Below are 8,099 nucleotides of genomic sequence, written 5' to 3'. Positions count from 1 at the left end.
CAACTTAATAATAATAATTGGTTTTTGGTGGAAAGGAAATGGCGCAGTATCTGCCTCATATATCGTTGGACACCTGAACCGCGCCGTAACGGAAGGGATAAAGGAGGGAGTGAAAGCAGAGAGGAACAAATAGGTGCGTAGTGGAGGGCTCCGGAATAATTTCGACCACCTGGGGATCTTTAACGTGCACTGAAATAGTCAACTTCGCCACTAAAAAAAAATCGTAATTTTAGTGCGATATCGCTATTCCTGTGGGTAAACCCCAGCAGGACCTTGCAATGTTTGTGGGTTTCTGCCAATAAATGAAGTAAATATCCGCGACTACGATTCGAGCCCGCGGCCGCGCGAGCAGATCAGCTTCGGTGGCCACTGCGCGAGAGCACGCAGCCGAACACGCCTCGGGTTAAACTGCAACACATACTCGCGCTGTGCATTGCAGATCACCGTCTTCATCTTCTTCCCCCTGCGACGCGAAGGCACAGACAGAATTCTCTATCTTCATCTTCGTCGTTATCTTTCATGCAAATCTGCTTTCGCACGTTTATAGAATTTAAGTAAAAGTTATTCCTCATTTTTTTATATTTTACAATGATCGTCGTATGACCCATTTCTTCAACTCGTATAGTGTCGGCAATGTCTCTTTAGGCATAATATGTTGTAACCAAAAACACCTGCGACAGCTTTCACCGAATACGACAGTTTTATGGTTTATGATTTATGTGGGTGTAACGTCCCAAAGCGACTCAGGTTATGGGGAACGCCGTAGTGAAGGGCTCCGGAAATTTCGACCACCTGGGCTTTTAACGTGCACTAACATCGCACAGCACACGGGCCTCTAGAATTTCACCACCATCGACTGAACAAACATGAGGAGAAGGAAATATGAAATATGGGGAATGAACTGATGGGTAGGCTATAAAATCTGTCCGTCGATAAAGCAGCAAAGAATTTTCCTACAGTAAACGTGGATATGTTCTGTAATAAATGTATTGATGTTTTCATAGATACACAAAAAATTGCTGCGGTTTAACTACTGCTGAACCTGGTTAGAGGGTGAAAGGCGTGGTGCATCGGGCAAGTAGACGCGGCTTGACGTCTGTAAGGTTGAGTGCGTTCCGAAAACGATAGGCAGCGCGCCAAAAGGCCTTGGTTCAACGGACGCGGGCGGCGTTGCTTGCCAATGGGGCCCCGGAATAGGGGCTCCACCAAGTACTGTGAGGGGAAAGGGCCAATAGGGTCCTACCCCAATCACCTTTCTGTAAAAATTTAATTGCTTATAAATGTTTTTCACCACCACCACCCACCCTGCCACCCTGGCAAGTGGCATTTGAATTAATGGTTGATCGAAATAGGTCGGTCACCCAAAGAACGCTGCGGCCTTTTGCTGCAGTGCCGCGTGTCTGCCACAACGTTGTCATGGCTAATGCATGCAGCTAGCCCACATCTCTCTCTCTGACCACCGCCACGTACCTCATAGCGCGATTGAGGCGTCCACTGATCCAGGGAGTCAGTTAAGCGCCCTTCCTTTCCTCAAAATCATCGGTCTAGAACGCTGTCAACGCCAAAGCTAATGAACACAATGAACGCCAACGGCCCTTTGAAACAGTTTTTTAAGGAAATGGCGCAGTATCTGTCTCGTATATCGTTGGAAACCTGAACCGCGCCGTAAGGGAAGGGATAAAGGAGGGAGTGAAAGAAGAAAGGAAGAAGAGGTGCCGTAGTGGAGGGCTCCGGAATAACTTCGACCACCTGGGGATCTTTAACGTGCACTGACATCGCACAGTACACGGGCGCCTTAGCGTTTTTCCTCCATAAAAACGCAGCCGCCGCAAGCGCTTGGTTTCGGCAGCGGCGGCGGCTGAACGTCACAGCTGTCACGTGGTTCAAGGTCTGTTCAAGGTCAAACGCGTTTACACGACGCACACGGCGAAGAAGCAATGGAGGGGAGTTGTAAAGTTTTCGCTTCAAAAGTTGCGAAGAACAGCAGTCAATAATATTGATCCATATGTACCGAAGCGAGCGTATGCGCACACTGTGTATCTCCCATTAATATTAGTAGACTATCTATGGAGCATCGTGTGCAAAATGAAAACGTACAATCTGGATACGGTGGCATTCGTATCAGAGCTTTGCACAGAAACTTTGGCGTTTTGAAGGTTGTTCTTTCGATATTTCGAAACCTATATGGAAATGGTGATATACCTGAAGAACTTAATACATGTATAGTCGGGCCTCTCCACAAACACTAATTAAGGCGACTTCACAAATTATGGGTCCTTCTCAATACGGCAATCAATAGCACACATTATGGAAAACCATGTTGCATTAGTCATGCAATCATTCTGCGGCAGATACTCTTTGAACAATGTTGTGCATTTCGGCTTTACAAAGAATAGAAATACTAAGCGCTGTCTTGATGAATTTTCCCATTATATTCTGAATGCAATATAAAATTCCTATCTTGTTCTAGCCCTGTTTCTAGACTTAACCGAGACATATTATCACACATATTGTCGCCATACGTTACATATTATCAGACATCACCACACGTTACTGCTAGAAAAATTGAGCTCACTTTATTTCCGTCGTTATTATGATAAGTTTCTGTTAATTATTTTATGGACAAATTGCAGTGTGTTAAGCTGGTTCCTTTGCGCCAACGACTGTACTTACACCATCTCATCTTGCACCCATGTGACCGCGAAGTCCCGCAAGTAGAAAGAACTGTTAAATATTTGGGCAACCACTTTGACCGTCACCTAACTTGGAGTGCCCACATCGTCTAGACATCTAAGAACGCTTGGGAAATTGCGGCCGACGTGTATCACGTTCGCGGGAAATTACCGCTTCACCTTATACGAGTTATTTACGCAGCATTAGTGTAAAATGTTTTAAACAAGGTTCAGTTAGGGTGGTCCAGGACTCTTGGACATCAATTTTAAATGGCAAGCTACAGATGATGATGATGATGAAGTGCGGCAGTTCCCTTTGTAACGGGCGGGCACAAAAAATCTGGATGGATGGATGGATGGATGGATGGATGGATGGATGGATGGATGGATGGATGGATGGATGGATGGATGGATGGATGGATGGATGGATACGGCTGAACCCTTTACATCGGGCGGTGGCTCAAGCCACCTAGCCAAGGAGTAAAGAGCTAAGGAGTAAAGAGCGACAACGCCACCTATTGGCGTTAGAGTGAAACATTTGCTAGAGACAAAGGATGGAAGCCGGAACCAACAGTTGGATGTCTAATAACAGATGGCGTTACTTATCCTTTGTTGCTATCCCCTTTTTTACATTTTATTTCTTCCGGCCGCAGCTCAGATAATTCAGACAGTAGAAAGCAGACTACTGCCGCCGGCATCTCTCTTTTCCTTCCATTTCTCGTTTATATTGTAAGCAACACCTCCACCACCTGTGAAGTTTTAAAATTTTTGATCGAGCTTCGTCGTCACCTACACATTGTTTTTATCATTTTACGACAAAGCTGCAAATTTTGTCACACTGAGTAGAATTAGACAAAAGCTGGCATGTTTTTTTAGGCATTGATCGCCTACAGTACCAAGAAATTTGTCTTACTTCCTGGCAAAAGTGTCAGTCGTGCGTCTTAAAAAAAAAAATAGGACAGGTTTTTCTTTGTCCACTCTGCCCACGTATGTGTTGCACCTGATTGAGTTTTTTTTTTTTACCTGAGTACTAAAGGGAAACCTAATTAGAATGTCCTATAGCCGCATAAAATATGTCTCAGTTAAACTCCTCCCGCATTAACGACCGCCATAACCGGCGTGAAGAAAATAGGCCGCAGATAAAGTGTACTCTTCTAGTACACTTTACCGTAGTCAGGTTCCTATTTATGAGGGAGGAGGCAAGGATGGCGCCCCCTATCTCAAGCGGAGAGGAAAACGATGTTGGGCAGCATTTTCCGGACGAAAGGGGTCCAAAAAATGCATGGTTCGAATGGAACCACCCCTCTTCCTCCTCCCGCCATCAACAACCCCTCCAACAGTAACCCATAAGTCCACCCCTAGACACAGTTAACGCTTCCTTGTTACCTAAAAAAAAAGTGCTAATCACAAGCAGTTGGCAACACAGCCATTGGCTGTTGTTGCCAACTGCTGTTATAAAAAGGTATCTCCTAGAGCAGAATACAAGATGAAAAAAACGCAGTTGGCAACAATACTCTGCACTCCGCAGGGTGTTGTTACAGTGAACTACTAGTATTCTAGTTCACTATAGTGTTGTATTACTCCGCCAACCAAGCACAGCAGTTAACTAAGTTTACATTTCAATGCTGTACCTTGTTAAACAAGCGAAGACTTCACAATTCTTGTGCTTATAGTTTTGTCTAGCAATTACCTTTGGTTTATGTAACAAGAATAGCTTTATCAACGGATTATTGCCTTGTGGCGGAGGAAGTGCTTGCGGTGTTCACGAATATAGGCGGAGCTGCATTGCGGATTAAATTGTACCCGACCATACTGCACAAATATGCGATGGTTCTATGTTTGCTGTAGGCAATGAAAGTATGGGAAGTACAGTCGCCCGCGAAAGCCTTAAATTTGTGGCTCCCCGCCGTCCTTCACGCGATTACGTAATCCAAGTGGGAAGAAGTATATAGTTTCGCTGATAAGCTCTATTTGGTACTAATATTTTTTGTTAATACAATTTTGTGCTCTACAGCCGCCGCGGTGGCTGAGTGGTTATGGCGCTCGGCTGCTGGCCCCAAGACGCGGGTTCGATACCGGCAGGGGCGGACGAATTTCGATGGAGGCGAAATTTTAGAGGCCCGTGTGCTGTGCGATGTCAGTGCACGTGAAAGAACCCCAGGTGGTCGAAATTTCCGGAGCCCTTCACTACGGCGTCTCTCATAGCATGAGTAGCTCTGGAACATTAAACCCCCATAAACCAAACAAATTTTATACTCTATTAACTTTTTCCATCATGATTACATCTGCTAAGACGGCAGTATCTGTCGTGTCCGCGTGGCCTAATGGATAAGGCGTCTGATTCCGGATCAGAAGATTGCAGGTTCGAATCCTGTCGTGGACGAACTTTTTTTTTTCATTTCGCGTTTTCTTTCAATTTGTTTGGTAGAACGGGTTTGGGTACTCGTTTCGCTCCCGTAATATTTTTTTTTTCGCTAGAGGACAATTTTTATTGTGCACTATGCCAACGGCTGAGAAACCTGAAAGTCGGCTTTCCAGCACTACAGAAATTCCCATTCAATGGCAATGCCGCGTGATTGTAGGGAAAAAATGGCGTAGTGCTGCCGTCTTCTGGGGCTCACAAACCGCGCTCGCCATCACCGCTTGGACTTGTTGTTTTCCCAGCACGCTGTTGTTGTCGTCATCAAGAAGATAATAGCGAGTACCCACTATGGGCGATTGACCATGACTCAGGTGGCGACTGACAGGGACTTAAAATGTTTTTTTATGGCATGCAGATTTGGTTATTTAAATGAAGAACAAATAAAACACTGTGACATTGGTGACTTAAAATGGGAATGGGGCTACTTGCCTCAAGCAAGAAGGCGTCTTCTTCGTCACTGTCGTTGCCACATGGCGCCACACGCAGCAGCACTCGCACCTGTGCTCAGGCTGGAAATCGTTAGCACTACTCGTAATCATTGGTCCAAAATAACGGTGCCTGGCCATTCTGAAGAAACTTTTGTCTGACAGGGAAGCCGACTTCCTGGCCATTCCGAGAAAAATCGTAGTGTTTGCTCAGGAGCATTCATCTTAACTGGTTTAGTTAATAGTCCGTACGCTGAATTTTACTGCCTGCTTGCTTGCTTTTGTGCTTACCCCACGCCAAGACACCCCAAGACACCACCCAAGACCTCAAGACACCAGGCGTCCCGGGTTGAAAGAATACTGGGCACAACCTGAAAAAAAAAAAAATGCTTTCCACAGAAATGTCTCGGTAAAACTTCTTTTTGGGCTAGTTGGTGCATTTTTTAACCAAGGGAACGCTAGGGAGCGCTCGTGTCGTGTCGTGTCTTGTCCTTGTGTGATTGCATGTTTTTGCGCTGCTCCGTTCCCTTGGTTAAGAAATGTCTCGGCAAAAATTTCGTCTTTCAGAGTGTTTTGTTTAGTCTCGAAATTTCGGGTTGGAAAGATTATGCTGTTTTATGGATTTCCTTGTCTTAAATTAGCAGGAAGTGTAGCGGGTCTGCGGATAACTTGTCAAGACCCGTTCAAGGCTCCAGTGACGCAGTGATAACCGCGAATCACCAATGTCTGCGTTCTTTTCGATCTGTCGTTGTTTTTAGCGTCACTGTTGCGTCAGACTGGCTTATCTTTGTCACTGCAAATTAAATGCCACATTGGCTGCATCACCTGCATGAAAACACAGGACAGCACGTTCGAGCCCATGTTTGGCTTTGGGCTACGCGCACGATGTTTGATGCACCATGCCCTGCCGCACCGGTGGTAAGTCTTGTCCAACTGTTTAGGGCAGTCCTCCAATGGGGAGTTTATTTTGTAATAGCGAAGTAATTACTGATTTGCATCCACCCAAGCGCAGCCATACGGCTACAAAGGAAAACTATACAGCTTTGTCAGAAACTTCGTAGTTGAAGAAAAATTCGTCTTGGTTCAGGGTTCAAACCCGAGACTGCCGTCTCACCGGAGCAGTCGCTCTACCAACTGAGCTAACCAAGAATTCTTGCTTATGACAGGGCGAGAGCGAACTCGGAGTGGTAACGGTGTTGCTCCAATGTTAGAGGAGTCCCCCAGGGGGAAGTAGAATTTGAAATAAAAAAGTAAACACTCATTGACATCCACCCAAGCGCTGGTAGACTACATTACTACCACGTGGCCCTTCGTCACGTGACCCTATGAGAAGTGGCATTCAATCGCAGGCGGAAACGACCGTAAATGCGTGAAATGTTTCTCATATAGGGGCAGCACTGTAATTATACATGTGTAATTGTAGTCGTTTCTGTTGTGTATACAGCAATAGGCCTGATGCCTCGTTGTTCCAGTCTTCATAGCATTCTGCGTTCCCAATTGGTACAGTGAAGACTAATTCATGCGACCACGAAGTAGTCAAGTGACACATTCTGTTCCGGTAATAGCAGCTACAGCTGTAAATGTGAAAGTATGTTGAATTTAATGCTTTCGGCACGGTTTTATATAATTGCAATAGAAATAGAACCACTAAAATGGTATCTAGTAAAACTAGTAGTAAATACTAGTAAAATAAGCTATTCCCCCAAGAAGAAAGCTACTAATGTTTTAGTCACAAATAAGTTAGAACGTTATGTGTGAGCGTCGAAACGAGGTGGACGCGCTTGAATATGGGAGTACATGTGCCCAGCCCAGAAGAAATTCATTGTTCACATGACATTCATAACGACTTCAGAAAAGTACCAATGCGCCTTGAAACAAGACCGCCGAGTTCTAGACGCCAACACTGATCAAATTCTCAAAACTCTCAATAAGGAACATTGTAATTGTTTGACCTGTTGGTCGGAACAGTGCGAACAGAAATTCATGCAACACCACAAAAATATTGTCCAGCAGACGCCACTTAACCTGCATTCCGTAAAAAAAAAAATACAAGAGCGCGACAGCTAGCAGCGTGGGTAAGTACGGTGCACTTGAGGTTTGAACACAAGGCAACTGGGTTATGCGAACTGTCGAAGGACGGGAGCTTTAATTTGCTCGTTTGCCTGTGTCCTTTATAAGTAAATCGTATGAAACGCGAGGGACTTGCTGAAATGGCTCAGTCGCTACATACTGCGCCAGACAATGTGCTAACGTCGACCGCACTTCAGTTTTTAGTTGGCAGAACGCCCGCCCCTCAAGATATTCGTCCAGGCACCGCCGCGGTCAGACGCCGCTTGTGCCTTTAGCACTGGTGTCCGTGGGCATGGTGCTCCAGTTCGAGTCGTCCAAGAGTGCAGTCGTGTTCGCCGTCAACAAGTCGTCCTCGTCCTCCGACGAAGCGAGCAGCGTCAGTTGCGTGCTCGCGTTCGAGGGGTTCACCGAAAATAGCATGTATTCGAAGCGCTTGCCCTCGGCAGCGTCCGTTGTCCGGTCCGCGTGCCTTTGAGCTTGCCTGTTCCCGAAGGCGCCTGAGAGCCACAT

General features: G+C 45.8%; 1 non-coding gene across 1 annotated transcript; it reads left to right on the top strand.

The window, feature by feature from the left end:
- Positions 1 to 4,982: 4,982 nt before the first annotated feature.
- TRNAR-CCG (transfer RNA arginine (anticodon CCG)) lies at positions 4,983 to 5,055 on the top strand. Its single transcript has one exon. It is a non-coding gene; the product is annotated as a tRNA-Arg (tRNA).
- The last annotated feature ends 3,044 nt before the right edge of the window (positions 5,056 to 8,099 follow it).

This window comes from Amblyomma americanum, chromosome 6, assembly GCF_052857255.1.
Source record: "Amblyomma americanum isolate KBUSLIRL-KWMA chromosome 6, ASM5285725v1, whole genome shotgun sequence".
Taxonomy (NCBI): domain Eukaryota; kingdom Metazoa; phylum Arthropoda; class Arachnida; order Ixodida; family Ixodidae; genus Amblyomma; species Amblyomma americanum.
This window is presented reverse-complemented; position numbering and strand designations above follow the sequence as displayed.